This window comes from Panthera leo, chromosome B4 (assembly GCF_018350215.1).
Source record: "Panthera leo isolate Ple1 chromosome B4, P.leo_Ple1_pat1.1, whole genome shotgun sequence".
In the NCBI taxonomy this organism is placed as follows: Eukaryota; Metazoa; Chordata; class Mammalia; order Carnivora; family Felidae; genus Panthera; species Panthera leo.
In genome coordinates this window covers 82,547,465-82,563,905 of record NC_056685.1, presented here as the reverse complement: position 1 = coordinate 82,563,905, position 16,441 = coordinate 82,547,465, and the positions used below count along the sequence as shown (strand labels likewise).

The window sequence follows — 16,441 nt, the reverse complement described above, 5'->3', positions numbered from 1 at the left end:
TGCCCGTGGGAACACAGACACAGGGCTGGCTTAATCCCACAATCCTGGGATAATGACCTGGGCTGAAATTAAGAATCGTATGCTCAACTGACTGAGCCACCCAGGTGCCCCTCAGTAGGCTTTTAATTCTGCTTGACTCTCCCATTTCTTGCACCCAGATTGTGAGCTCCTCAGTAGAGGCACCAACTTAACTTTTTTAACACCAAACATAATTTATGCTCAAAAATTAGCTGAAAGAGGGGCGCCTAAATGGCTCAGTCGGTTAAGTGTCTGTTATGAACTCACAGTTTGTAGGTTCAATCCCTGCATGGGCCCCATGATGACAATGTGGAGTCTGCTTGGGATTCTCTCTCTCCGCACCACCCCCCCCCCCACTCATGCTTTCTCTCTCTCTCAAAATAAATAAATAAACTTAAAAAAGAAGAAAGAATTAACTGAAAGAACACAATTTTCACTTCCTTTTAAGTTACTTCCAATGGGAAAATGCATTCTCAATGACTATTAAGATAACACTGCCGCCTCCTGGGTGATATAGGTCATGCAACCTTTAGCAAATACCAGGAAAACAAAGCATGGAATTTGTACACATTTAGACCAGAAGTTTGAAATTTAAAGCCAGCTCTACCTCTTTCTGTGTTAAACTGGAAAAGCTCAAAAATTTTAAAGATTTTTAAGTAATCTCTACACCCAACATGGGGCTCAAACTTACAACCCCAAGATCAAAAGTTGCATGTTCTGAGTCAGCTAAGCACTTCGAAATCTTAATCTTTTAAAACATCAGTTTTCCCTTCTACAAAATGGGCACAGTATCTCTCAGGGATTATTATGACAAATCAGATAATGATTGTAAAAGTACTTTTGTCAATTATAAAGCATCTTACATGCTTACAAGTACAAGATGTATTTTTTCACCCATACGTGATATTTAGATGACACTATGTTGAATATCACAAATCCACCATTTTTCTTCAAACTGAATTTTTTCAAATTGAATATTTTAACATGGTAGTTGTCTTAACAAATCCATCTTATTCTTTACTACAAATCTAATAACCTGCAGCCTGATAATCAGAGCCAACTCACTGAATTTTAGATGGCTAATGGCAAATTTCTTTCTTTATATGTTAGAGTCACTATCATCAACTTACTAAAATATGTTGAATATGAAAATATGCTAAAATTAGGGGTGCCTGGCTAGCTCAGTCAACAGAGCATGCATGCAACTCTGAGTCATCAGTTCGAGCCCATCTGGCACTGAAATTACTTAAAAAAAAATTGGATTGTTGTGGGGCATCTGGATGGCTCAGTAGGTTGAGCATCTGCCTCTAGGATTTCCGCTCAAGTCATGATCTCAGGGTTCGTGGGAGCCAGCCCCAAATTGGGCTCTGTGCTGACAGGAATTCTCTCTGCCCTTCTTCCACTTGCTCTCTCTTTCAAAATAAACCTAAAAAAAATTAGATTGTTGTGATGGTTGCATAACTTTGTAAATGTACTAGAAATCATTAAAGTATACTTTTAACATGAGTAAATTAAAAAAAAAAAATCGATGTTAGTGCCCACTGGTGGTGGTTAAAAGTTGAATAAAGATTATTTATTTTTTACTTTTTTTGAATAAAGATTTTTTTAATATGCTAAAATTGGGGCACCTAGGTGACTTGGTTAAGTGTCCGACTTCAGCTCAGGTCATGATCTCACAGTTCATTGGTTCAAGCCCTGCATCAGGCTCTGTGCTTACAGCTCAGAGCCTGGAGCCCACTTTGGATTCTGTGTTTCCTTCTCTCTCTGCCCATTCCCTGCCTGCGTGCTGTCTCTCAAAAATAAACAAACATTAAAAAAAAAATTTAAGACAAAAAAACTATATACAAATATAAAATATCCTTTATGAATAAAAATGTAAAAAGCCCTAACAAAATATTAGTAAACTGAACTCAAACATATTTATAAAAGGGTTTATACATCATGACCAACTGCTATTTATTCCAGGAATGAAGGCTGGTTAAACATCCAAAAATCAAGTAACATGATATAGCATATTAATATAGGAGAAAAAGCACAGATCATCTCAGTAGATGCAGAACAAGCAACTAACAAAAGCTACTATCTACTCATGACAAAACCTCTCAATAGAAGGGAATTGCTTTAATTGACAGATAAGGAACAGTTACAAAAACCCTACAGCTAACATAATGCTTACCGCTGAAAGACTGAATGCATTCCCCGCAAGATCAAGGCAAGGGTGTCTACTCATAATTTCTGTACATTATGCTAGAACTTCTAGACAATGTGCTAAGAAAAAGAAATCAAGCAACAACAAAACCAAATAGCTTACAGACATCCAGATTAGAAAGGAAGAAATAAAATCATCTTTATTCATAAACAACATAACTGTCTATGTAGAAAATCCCAAGCAACTCACAATAAAACTATTAGAATAAATTAATCCAGCAAGGTCATAGGCTACAAGATCAATATACAAAAATCAACTGTATATCTGTACACTAGCAATAAACAGATCGAAATGAAATTAAGAAAATAATTCCATTCATAATAGCATCAAAAGGAATTAAATATTTAGAAATAAATTTAACACAGCAAATGTAAGATTTATACACTGAAAATTATAAAACATCACTGAGAGATATTAAAGAAGTAACTCTTAAAATAGTGATTTTCCCCAAATTGATATGTATATAGTTTCAGGACAATTCCTATCAAAATCTTAGCAGGTTTCTCTGTAGAAGTTGACAAGCTGATGGAAATACAAAGGACCTAGGAGAACCAAAACAATTTTGAAAAAGAAAAAAGTTGGAAAAAAGAAAAAAGTTGAAAGATTTATACTAACTGATTTAAAAGCTTACTAAAAGCTAAAGCAAACAAGATAACGTGGTATTGCTGTAAAAAGAGGAATGTAGGTCAATAGAATAGAACTGAGACCAGAAAGAAACCCTTATATTTATGGTCAATTAATTTTCAACAAAGGAATCAAAACAATTCAATGAGGAAAGAATTTTTCCATCAACAGTGCTGGGATAATTGGATATCTGCATGCAAAAAACACCAAATAACAAAAACTTAGACCCCTAAGCTCATACCATACACAAAAGCTAACTCAAAATGGGTCACAGAATTAAGTGAAAAAACTAAAATCATAGTCTTCTACAAGAAAACATAGGAGAAAATCTTCATGACTCTGGGCTAGCAGAGCTCTTAGACACAACACCAAAAGCATGAGCCATAAAAGAAAAACATGATAAAATGGATTTCATTAAAATTTAAAACTTTTTACTTTCACAAGATACCATCAAGAAAATGAAAAAACAGGGGCACCTGGGTGGCTCAGTTGGTTAAGCGTCCGACTTTGGCCCAGGTCATGATCTCACGGTCTGTGACTTCGAGCCCCATGTCGGGCTCTGTGCTGACAGCTCAGAGCCTGGAGCCTGCTTCAGATTCTGTGTCTCCCTCTCTCTCTGACCCTCCCCCATTCATGTTCTGTCTCTGTCTCAAAAATAAATAAACATTAAAAAAAAAAAAAGAAAATGAAAAAAACAGGTCACTGGCCATAAGAAGACATTACAAATGATATACCTGATAAAAGACCTGTATCTAGAACATATAAAGAGTTCTTATAACTCAACAATAAGACAAAAACCTAATTAAAAAATGGGCAAAACACTTGAAGAGACACTCCACATCCATGACTAATAAGCACATGAAAAGGTGCTGAGAATTATTAGGCATTAGGGAAATGCAAATTAAAACCACAAAGAGATACCTACTAGAATGGTTATAATAATTAGAGAGACAGAGAGAGAGCGTGCACGCACGCAAATATTGGTGAGAATGTAGAGAAACTAGAACCCTCATACATTGCTGGTGGAAAAGTAAAATGGTACAGCCACTTGGAAAAATGGATTGGTGGTTTCTTAAAAAGTAAATCACATCTTTACCACACAGTTGTTTGTTTGTTTGTTTGTTTAGAGAGAGAGAGCGTGCACACGCGAGCTAGAGAATGTGTGCACTGGATCTCACGAACCATGATATCATGACCTGAGCCGGACTGAGCCACCCAGGTGCCCCTGCCACACAGTTTTATAAAAACTGTTTTATCTTTCATAAAAATTTTAGATTTAAAAATAATTTTTAGATTTCTTATAAATTCTATGCAAAATCCTGTTGAGATTTTGACTGGAACTGTATTGAATTTATCAATTACTCTGGAGTTTTCCTCCACTGAACATGGTGTATTAATTATCTATTGCTGTATAATAGTATTACTGCCAATTTAGGGGTACAAAACAACATATATTTATTATCTCACAGTTTCTATAGGTCAGATGTCTGGCCATGGCTTAGCTAGGCTGCAATCAAAGTGTTGTCCAAGGCTCAGCTCTAACATGAGGCACACGTTTGGAAGGATCAACTTCTCTGACTTGATTTTTGGAAGCATTCAGTTCCTTGCAGGCTGTTGGACTGAAGGCCTAAGTTTCTTGCTGAGTGTTCGCTGGGAGCTGCCTTCAGTTCCTTGCCATGTGGCCTTCCCCTGAGGACAGCTCATAACATGACTGCTTGCTTCTTGAAAGCCAGTAAGGCAGTTTATCTCTGCCATATTCTATTTGTGAGCTGGAAGTCACAGGTCCCATTTATACTCAAGAGGAGGAACTTAAAGGCAGGAATATCAGAGGCAAGGATCATGGGAGCCAGACTAGAGTTTGCAATATGTGACATGCCTTTCCATTTAATAATTTCTTAGGGTGCCTGAGTGCCTCAGTCAGTTAAGTGACCACCTCTAGATTTCGGCTCAGGTCATGATCTCATGGTTCATGAATTTAACCCCTATGTAGGGCTCTACACTGACAGTGCAGAGCCTGCTTGGGATTCTCTCTCTCTCTGCCCCTCCCAAATGCTCACTCTCTCTCTACATAAATAAACTTAAAAAAATTCTCTATAATATTCTTGTACATCCTACATTTATTCACATGTACTTTTCAGTTTGTAATGCTATCATAAATGTAGCTTCTAAAGAATAGGCATAGGGGCGCCTGGGTGGTTCAGTCAGTTAGGCGACTGACTTCGGCTCAGGTCATGATCTCACAGTTCATGGGTTCAAGCCCCAGGTTGGGCTCCCTGTTGTCAGCACAGAGCCTGCTTCAGATCCTCTGTCCCCCTCTCCTTCTTCCCCTCCCACACACACCCTTTCTGTCTTAAAAATAAACATTAAAAAATATAAGTAAATAAATAGCCATAATTATTACTTCAGTATAGGAACAGTACTAAATTTTGGATACTGATCTTTTATCTAATGATCTTATTGAACAACTTTTTTTTTTTTTTTGAGAGACAGAATCCCAAGCAGGCTCCATACCCAGCATGGAGCCCCAAAACAGAACTCAATCCCTGGTATCATGACCTGAGCTGAAATCAAGAGCTGGACACTTAACTGACTGAGCCACCTTGGTGCTCCCTCCCCTTTTTTAAATTTTTAAATAATCTGTATACCCAATGTGGGGCTTGAACTCAACCCTGAGATCAAGAGTCACATGCTCCACCAAATGAGGCAGCCAGCTATCCCCCAGTAAACTCTGTCTAGATTGGGTTCTTTTTAAGATTTTATTAAGTAATCTAGGGGCGACTGGGTGGCTCAGTCGGTTGAGTGTCAGACTCCTGATTTTGGCTCAGATCATGATCCCAGGGTCATGGGATCAAGCCAGGCATCGGGCTCCACACTGAGCATGAAGCCTGCTTGAGATTCTTTCTCTCTCTCTCTCTCTCTCTCTCTCTCTCTCTCTCTCTCACACACATTTCCCCCACTCTGTCCCTCTCCCCTGCCCATACTCTGTCTCTCTCAAAAGAAAATACAAATTAAAAAATCTGACTATATAAAGATAAAAAATTCCTACCTGGCAAAAACCACAAAAGGAAAACCAAAAGTCAAGTGATAAACCAGGAAGGGGGGGAGGAAATGTATGTAACTCATTTCATAGAAAGCTAATTTCCAAAATATATGAAGAGCTCCTATAGGGGCACCTGGGTGGCTCAGTCAGTTGAGTGTCCAACTCTTGGTTTCAGTTCAGGTCACGATCCCAGGGTCATGGGATCAAGACTTGTAATGGGCTCTGTGCTGAGCACAGAGCCTACTTAATATTCTTTTCTCTCTACAAAATAACATAAAATAATCTAAAAAAAAAAAAAAAAAAAAGATTCTCTCTCCCCCTCTCCCAGCTCTCTCTCTCTCAAAACTAAAAAAAACCTTTAAAAAAAAGGTAAAATAAAAGCAAACACTCAGAAATTATTTTATACTTACTTGGCAATCAAAAAGAATGAAATCTTGCCATTTGCAACTACGTAGATGGCACTGAAAGGGTATTATGTTAAGCACAGTTAGTCAGAGAAAGACAAATATCATACGACTTCACTCGAGGAATTTACGATACAAGACAGATGAACATAAGGGAAGGGAAGCAAAAATAATACAAAAACAGGGAGGGGGACAAAACATAAGAGACTCTTACATATAGAGAACAAACAAAGTTGCTGGAGGGGTTGTTGAGGGGGGATAGCCTAAATGGGTAAGGGGCATTCAGGAAGCTACTCCTGAAATCATTGTTGCACTATATGCTAACCAACTTGGAAATAAATTACAAAATAAAGAAATTAATTAATTTAAAAAAGAAATTATTTTATGCTTATTGTAATGGCAAACATTTAAAAAAGTGATAATCACCTGAGATGATGGCAGAAAACAAGTGCTCTCCTACTGCTCTCCTATGCTACTGGAGACTAAAATGGTATGAATGATAAAGAAACAATTTGGCAACATCTATCAAAATTACAAATGTATATACTTTTTGACTCAGCAATTCTAATTCTAGGAATTTATCCTACAGTTATATTTGTAAACCTACAAAATGACAAGATTTTTAATATTATTCCCTGCAGCAATGTAATAGCTAGGGTAACCATAAAACATATTGTCCAAATTGGGACACTTTTATAAAAGAAAGAAGGCACTATTAATATTTAAGTTAGGACAACTGGCACAGGTGAGACTGCACCAAGCAAACCAGGAAATATGGTCACTCTAATAATAACAAAAAAAATGTAAAATAATACAAATACTCACCAATGGGGGACATTTAAAATAACAATAAAACCAGACAATCAACTACTACATAGCCATAAAAGGAAGAACATTAAATAGTGATTTGGAAGGTTCTCCAAGATGTATAGTAAAAAAATTTTTTTAATTTTTTTTTTTTTTTTTTTTTTTTTTAAGTAGGCTTCACACCCAGCAATGCAGGGCTTGAACTTGCAACCCTGAGATCAAGACCTGAGCTGAGATCAAGAGTCAGACACTCAACCAACTGAGCCACCCAGGCGCCCCTAGAGTAAAAAAAATTCTTAGAGGAAAAATACAAAATAGTGCTTATAGTATGGTACCATTTGTGTAAAAGAGAAAAATATATAATTGCTTACATTTGGATAAAATATATACAGGAAAGATATACAGACAACTGATAACAATGCTTGCTTCTGGATAAAGTAGGTAGCTAGGAACAGACAAGAGGGTGACTACACTATATGCCCTTTTGTACCCTCTAAATTTTGTGGGTTAAAAAAAATTTTTTTTAATTTTTTTTAATTAAAAAAAAAATTTTTTTGACGTTTATTTACTTTGAGACAGAGAGAGACAGAGCATGAACAGGGGAGGGTCAGAGAGAGGGAGACACAGAATCCGAAACAGGCTCCAGGCTCTGAGCTGTCAGCACAGAGCCTGACGCGGGGCTCGAACTCACGGACGGTGAGATCATGGCCTGAGCCAAAGTTGGCCGCTTAACCAACTGAGCCACCCAGGCGCCCCACAAAAAAATTTTTTTGACGTTTATTCATTCTTGAGAGACAGAAAGACAGAGCATGAGTGGGGGAGGGGCAAAGACACACACACACACACACACACACACACACACACACACACACACACACACACACACAGCAGGCTCCAGACTCTGAGCTGTCAGTACACAGCCCGATGCAGGGCTCAAACCATGAACTGTGAGATCATGACCTGAGCTGAAGTCAGACGCTTAACCGACTGAGCCGCCCAGGTGCCCCATGTGGGTTTTTATTTTTTTTAAGATTTTATTTTTAAGTAATCTCTACACCCAATGTGGAGCTCAAACCCATAACCCTGAGATCAAGAGTCACATGCTTCACTGACTGAGCCAGCCAGGCGCCCCTGTACCTTCTGAATTTTGAACCAAAATTCAGATGAATAAATAAATATGCAAAAGAAAATAGTCCTAGCAATGAATTTTAATTGGTCACTTTTATGACCTGTGTTTTTCCCCTGCTTGAGCTTCTACGCTCAATAAAAGAAATTCTGGGGTGCCTCAGTGGCTCAGTTCATTAAGCATCTGACTCTTGATTTCGGCTCAGGTCATGATCTCACAGTTGGTAAGTTCGAGCCCTACGTCAGGCGTCAGGCTCTGTGCTGACAGTGTGGAGCCTACTTAGGATTCTCTCTCTCTCTCTCTCGCTCGCTCGCTCTCCCCTCCCTCTCTCTCCTCCTCTCTCTGCCCCAACCCCACTCACGCTTTCTCTCTTTCAAAATAAGTAAGTAAACTTAAACGTCCAGCTCCATGCTGGCAGTGCAGAGCCTGACTAGGGGATGGAACTCACCAACTGTGAGATCATGACCTGAGCCAATTTTCTATTAGCGCTTCTCTCTGCTCCTCCCTCCCACTCTCTCTCTCAAAATAAATAAACTTTTAAAATAAAATTATAAAAATAATTCTGTTAAACATTGTGATCCTACACACTTCCCTAGTTTTAAATCATTTTAATTCTACTATAAATATGTGAATGAGAATTGCACAAAACACTTAATAAAAAATTTAGGGGCACTGAGTGGCTCAGTTGGTTAAGTGTCTGACTCTTGATCACGACTGACTAAGCTCAGGAAAGGAGCTCACAGTGGGTGTGTTCAAGCCCCACCCGGTGGGGCAGCATAGGGATTGTTTCCCTCTCCCTGCAAGTCCCCCACTTGAGTGCACATGTTCTCTCTTTCCCAAAAATAAACATGAAAAAAAAAAAGAAAAATTTCAAATCAAGTGCCAGTACTGTCAATAACTATCACAGAAATATGTACATATTACTTTTTTTCCAATTTCTGTATTTAGTAATTCTCACAAAACAGCAATTATATTAATCATTTTCATACATCATAAATTTATTTGGCACTTTCTGTACTTTTTACTGTGATTTTTTTCATCTAAGTTAAACTGGAATAGTAAATGCATATAAGTAAATATACTTAACCTTGAAAATTTCTTACTGTACATATTACCTGATAATCTGATTTAGGCAGGGAGATGGGTTAAGTGGGTGATGGGTATTAAGAAGTGCACCTGTTGAGATGAGCAGTGGGTGTTGTATGTAAGTGGTCAATCACTAAATTCTATACTTGAAACTAATATTACACTCTATGCTAACTGGAATTTAAATAAGAACTTGAAAAAAGTAAAAAATAAAATTGTTTTCTCTAAAAATTTCCCAAAGATCAGAGGGTTGGAACAGTAGCCTTTAGCAAATTGACAGGCAAAAGTGGGTGATGTATAAAAATGTTCAAATGATGTAAAATCTTCAGAAATTAAGGTTTATAGAGTGTTCAAGTAGAAGAATGTGGTTAAAATTAGTTTTACTTAGTTTTTTACAGAATGGTTTTGTTTACTATATGGTAACACAAGATTCTGAAAACACTTTTCATGTTTTTTAGCTTAAAAAAAGTATTAAAATGCTATCAACAACAACCACACGCAAAAGGTTTTTTCTTTTTGCTGTTTCAAATTCTTTCAAATTAGCACTGAAATCTTTTTTAGGTACCCCGGCAAAATCTACATTCTCTTAACACATTATAATGATTCAGACTTGCTATAATCTATTCATGTGGCCACCAGAGAAACCAATTTACAGGAGAGATTATTTGACAAAATAGAGAAAATGTATATAAATGTATATTGGGCATTATAAATTTGACCAGTATGATGATATATTGTGATTTTTTTTTACATGCTCATGTCTGTACTTTTTCAGTCCTACAAAATTTAGTTTTGTAACTGCAAAACTAAATAGGAATTAGAAAAGCACATTTGGATAGATCATAGATACATCTGAATTTATACAAAATTTCATTCACTCTGTGAAGGTCTAGTCGATAAAATCAAGTTAAAACATGTGCACCAGTACCATCGTGCTACTCTAGCCAGAATCTAAATCCTATTCAAATACATGTGCTTACTAATGAATACTTAGCAATATTTAAGTACATTAACTGATCTAGTGGCCTTGATTAATAATATTATTTAAACTTTCAAAGCCAATGAATGCCTTAAGCCCATGAACTCAAAGTAACACAATGGCGGCAGCAGCTTAGTTCACCACTATCACAGACAGAATGAGAAGTGATGATAAGTGGTTAAGTGTAATGGCTCTTCAAAAAACTTGGCAGAATGAAAACAGGTAAGAAAGAGACCTCCAGTAGGGGAGGGGCAGAGAGAGTGGGAGATACAAAATCCGAAGCAGGCTCCAGGCTCTGACCTGTCAGCACAAAGCCCAACTCGGGGGTTAAACTCACTGACCGTGAGATCATGACCTGAGCCAAAGTCAGTGCTTAATCAACTGAGCCACCCAGGTACCCCTTAATTTTTAAAAAAAGAATAAAAAAAAGAGTAATACTGATGGAAAATCTGAATTGCATAAAGCTGCTTAACTGAAATATATTTTAATTAAACACTGAGTCAAAACATACTCAGTGACTGTTTCTGCAGATGGAAAGACTTGAGCATGTTCAAATGGTGAAAGATAGACTCATTACAGAGAAATAATTCGAAAAATACCGCAAAGTAAGTGGAGAGATTAACCAAGAATGATGGAAGGATTCCTCTTCAATAGTATCTGGAGGGATAAACACAGAATATAAGTGTAATGGCAGGAAATTGAGGATTTCTTTGTGAAGCAGTGGGGTGGCGACTTCAAGTGAAGTAGAGAATCTTTGAAAGAAGGTTGACAATGGACTTCAAGCTGTATTACAAAGCTGTAATCATCGAGACAGTATGGTACTGGCACAAAAATAGACACTCAGATCAATGGAACCGAAGAGAGAACCCGGAAATGGACCCACAAACGTATGGCCAACTAATCTTTGACAAAGCAGGAAAGAATATCCAATGGAATAAAGACAGTCTCTGCAGCAAGTGGTGCTGGGAAAACTGGACAGCGACATGCAGAAAAATGAACCTGGACCACTTTCTTACACCATACACAAAATAAACTAAAAATGGATGAAAGACCTAAATGTAAGACAGGAAGCCATCAAAATCCTAGAGGAAAAGCAGGCAAAAACCTCTTTGACCTTGGCCACAGCAACTTCTTACTCATCTCCAGAGGCAAAGGAAACAAAAGCAAAAATGAGTTATTGTGACCCCATCAAAATAAAAATCTTCTGCACGGCGAAGGAAACAATCAGCAAAATTAAAAGGCAAGCAATGGAATGGGAGAAGATATTTGCGAACGACATACCAGATAAAGGGTTAGTATAAAATCTATAAACAACTTATCAAACTCAACACCCAAAAAACAAATAATCCAGTGAAAAAATGGGCAAAAGACATGAATAGGCACTTCTCCAAAGACATCCAGATGGCCAACCAACACATGAAAAAATGCTCAACTTCTCTCATCATCAGGAAATACAGATCAAAACCACAATGAGATACCACCTTACACTTGTCAGAATGGCTAACATTCACAACTCAGGCAAAAACATGTTGGTGAAGATGCAGAGAAAGAGGATCTCTTTTACACTGCTAGTGGGAATGCAAACTGGCGCAGCCACTCTGGAAAACAGTATGGAGGTTCCTCAAAAAACTAAAAATAGAACTACCCTACAACCCAGCAATTGCACTACTAGGTATTTATCTAAGGGATACAGGTATGCTATTTCGAAGGGGCATATGCACCCCAATGTTTATAGCAGCACTATCAACAATAGCCAAAGTATAGAAAGAGCCCAAATGTCCATTGATGGGTGAATTGATAAAGAAGATGTGGTATATATACACAATGGAGTATTACTCGGCAATCAAAAAGAATGAAATCTTTTTTTTTTTTTATTTTTTTTCAACGTTTTTTATTTATTTTTGGGACAGAGAGAGACATAGCATGAACGGGGATGGGGCAGAGAGAGAGGGAGACACAGAATCAGAAACAGGCTCCAGTCTCCAAGCCATCAGCCCAGAGCCTGACGCGGGGCTCGAACTCACAGACCGCGAGATCGTGACCTGGCTGAAGTCGGACGCTTAACCGACTGCGCCACCCAGGCGCCCCAAAAAGAATGAAATCTTGCCATTTGCAACTACGTGGATGGAACTGAAGGGTATTGTGCAAGCGAAATTAGAGAAAGACAAATATCATATGATTTCACTCATATGAGGACTTTAAGACACAGAACAGATGAACACATAGGAAGGGAAGCAAAAATAATATAAAAACAGGGAGGGGGACAAAACGTAAGAGACTTAAATATGGACAACAAACAGAGGGTTACGGGGGGGGGGGTTGTGGGAGGGGGGATGGGGCATTATGGGATCTCCTGAAATCATTGTTGCACTATATGCTAACATGGATGTAAATTAAAAAATTAAATTAAATTAAATTTAAAAAGAAGAAGAAGGTTAACAAGGAATTGCCTTTGGGATGTAAATATTCTTATCATAGTGTTTAACTCTTCATAATGCAGGGGTGCCTGGCTGGCTCAGTCAATAGAGGAGATCCTTCAAGCCCCATGTTGGGCATGGAGCCTACTCAGATACGTACATACATACTTACGGTTTATGATGAGACCCCACCTATATACTCAACTTCACTGATCCACACATTCTCACACCCAACCAAACTTTCACTCCAACCAACTGACCTAGAGTCCCTCAAATGTTCCTCTCATGCTATGTTATGGAAGAGCTCTGTCTAGAATACCTTTTTCCTCATCTCCATCCAGGGAAACACTTCTCATCCTTTAAGAGTTGGCTCCCATCACCCAACATTTCTTGAGGTTCCTTCCCCTTTATCTCAGCTACCTTTTACCTGACCCTGGTTAGGTGCCTCCCCCCTTTTTTTAATGTTTATTTATTTTTGAGAGAGAGTGAGGGAGGGAGGGAGAGAGAGGGGGGCGGGCAGAGGATCCCAAGCAAGCTCCACACTTACAGCAGAAAATTCGATGTGGGGCTTGAACTCACAAACCATGAGATCATGACCTCAGCCAAAGTTGGACACTTAACCAACTGAGCCACCCAGGGGCCCCAGGGGCCTCTTGTTTATACTTCCTTCTACATCTCTCGTCTTGGCATTTTTCTTAATTTTAAACACTGCGTTCTCATTTCTTCCAATAGTCAGAAACTGGTGTTTTTGCTTAATTTCTGGATTCCCTAGATCCAGGCCTGGCACACCATAGGCCAATGAATAAATACTCACTGAATGAATGGAAGATGACTATGTCAGAGCTCCTAGTACTTATATAATTATACAAGATTATCTTTTGCAAATGGAGAAACGAAGGCAGGAAGGCATGTGCACCAATAGTAACATTAGCAGAACAAAAATTAATGAAAAAAAACTTAAGGTGAAATAATCTGTCACTTGCACTAATCAACATTCTAGCTACAATCTAAAGAGAACAAATGAGAATCTCTAAATCATAATAAGCATTTCTTAAACACCAAGTTTCCAATTTTGTCCCAGAGGATTTAGCTTTTCTGATTTAGGTTTCAAAATCATTAAGACCAATCCTCCCTCATATACCACAAAACTCTGGCACAACCAGGGCTGACCTAAAAACCTACTATTAGACATGACAGAGATTTCTTTAACTTATTAAAAACTCATTTCTAGCTGGCCATGTCACAGTTGTCTAATACTTTTGCACAGATTTAACTAGGTGGGTCCTTTTCAAATTTGAAACAAACAAAAAAAGGACCGGACACTGCCAAGCTTTAATTACCTGGGATGACAAGCTTGTTCTTCTTGAATATTTTATACTTTACACAAAACTGTGAGCCTCCCAACTCACTCGTTCATGCTCCTTCCTCATGCAAAGGCAGCAATATTGTAGTGGAAGAAGAGTCACTGCAAAAGTCAAAGGGCAGCTAGGGGCTAGTTCTCCAAGCAAAGAACCTCCCCTTCTACAGGCAGATTTTATTCACTGACCAACCAGTTCCTCTTATCAGAGACAACTGGAAAGAAAGAAGAGTGGGGAACTCATCGCTCACTGATTACAATTAAGGCTAATTCATAAAAGCAGGGGTAGGAAATAAAAGGAAGCAAATGACTTCTAGGTAATGTTTAGAAATCCCTAACATATGGTACCTTTCTCTCGACGGCTTAAAAAGCTTCAAAGAAATAACATTCCTGAGTCAAACAAGGATAAGATTAGCCTGTTACATTTGGAAAAACTAATGTTAGCTCTAGTTTATACTACTAGAACTTTCTTAAAGTCATGGACGAAGCCATGCAGGAGGCAGCCCAGGGCAAGCCTGGGTTCCTCAATTAGAGAGAGTCTGAATAGGTGAGACAGGGCAGATAGGGAATGACTGCAGGAGGGAAAAACAAAAACAAAAGTCACTCTATCTGGTTTCAAACCAAATAAATCCTCCAGCCCTAACCAACGCAAAGGAGAACTGCCTTCTCACAAAACAAAACACACCAGAATATGGTTTTGATATTTTGTCTCCCACAGTTACACCTGATGTTCACGCTAATCCAAAACTGTAAAGTGACGGTAGAGTGTGCAACTTTTGATCTCGGGGTTGTAAGATAGAACCCCCACATTGGGAGTAGAGATTACTTAAAAAACAAACAAAAAAAATTAAAATCTTAAAAAAAAAAAAAAAAAGGTGATAGTTTGTGATACAGCCAACCTTAGACAACTCCCAGTACTGTATCATAATGCTTCCACATAAAATGCTTCCTTTAGGGATGGTGTCATTTCCTGAGATAATTTGAGTCAACAGTTAATTTTGGGAAGAGCTGCATTGATGGAGAAAGCCTTGTAGTCAGAGATTTGAGTCCTATTCTTAGCTCTGGTATTAGATAACAACTGGGTTACCTTATTCAAAGAAGCCCTATTTCCGAGTCTTAGTTTCCTCATCTTCAAAATGGGACTAATAATAACTACTTTGTAGGTCTCTGGTAAGAGGGAGAGATGGACTATATAAAATAGCTGGCACACCACAAGCATTAGATGATACCTAATATTTACATGAGTTTCTACTCAATATAGATACTATGTTAGGCACTGTGAAGATACAGACGAGTGTTTTCCTAATTGCAAATGATAAAATTCCTGAATGTGTTTAGCTTTCAAAATTCGTCTCCTAGGGGCGCCTGGTCGGCTCAGTCTGTGGAGCGTGTGAATCTTGATCTTGGGGCTTTAAGTTCGAGCTCCATGTTGAATGCAGGGATTACTCAAAAATAAAATCTTTAGGAAAAAAACCCACTACTTTTCTATATCACTTCTTTTACGTGAGGAATACAGGGTGTGGTAGTTCAAATAACTAAAATTTTGGGAGCACTAAACGGCTTATAAAATGTATAAAGGCTCTATCGAGAACAGGCAAGCCCTATACAGCCACCAAATAATTGGTAGAGATAGCACGTGAACGTAGGCAATCTAATAACCACCAGGTTGACCTCTTCACCACCTCAGGAACTCCCTAAAGTGCCCAGGGGCTGTTTCTGGTCAGGGTATTTTCCGGCCATCTGACTCCTCACTCACCAATACCGCGTGCCGGAGACCACGCGTTCATTGGACCTCCGTGCCGGTCTACGCGGCGGGTTACCGTGGCCTGTTCCGGCCTTGGAATGTTGAAGGTCACTAGGTGGCCTCTTGAAAAGGGCTCACTCTTATCTGAGTGCAGAGAGGTACCGCTCTCCTCTCTCTCCGAGAATTCCATGGTTCTGAAGCCACCGCGTCCTCCGGGAGCTTCGCAAATCGCCAAGCCTCTGCTTTCCCGCCCTCAACGTCTGTACGCCAGGCTGCCGCAGGGTGTCGAGGCACTAAAGAATCCGCAAGGCTTTTGCGGACGACCCACTGCCTTGCTCTCAATTGGGTAACTTCATCTTTTCTCCGCCCCCAAGGTCTTTGCTTCCCCAATGATTGGACCTGGGCATTGTCCATCCCAACTTCGGGCACGGCTCTCTGGTTCCACCCGCTAAATATCCTCCGCAGCTTTCTCTCCTTAGATACTTTGCACTCCTCGCCCATCCCCTCTCTAGGTGGGGCTTGAGTGCACCTGGTAGGGGCCGGAGACATTTAGAGACCCGGAGACATTTAGGGCCCCTCCTCCTGCTCCAACCCCACCCACTGGGCCCCTCCTCCCCTCCACAGCCCGAA

At 39.1% G+C, this 16,441-nt stretch overlaps 1 protein-coding gene across 1 annotated transcript in view; it reads right to left on the bottom strand.

Moving 5' to 3' along the window:
- The window catches only part of RBMS2 (RNA binding motif single stranded interacting protein 2), a 93,675-nt gene extending 77,706 nt beyond the window's left edge, over positions 1 to 15,969 (bottom strand). The window contains exon 1 of the mRNA XM_042946904.1: positions 15,824 to 15,969. The gene's annotated coding sequence lies outside the window, so the exon portion shown is untranslated. The remainder of the gene's footprint in view (positions 1 to 15,823) is intronic.
- Positions 15,970 to 16,441: the final 472 nt, after the last annotated feature.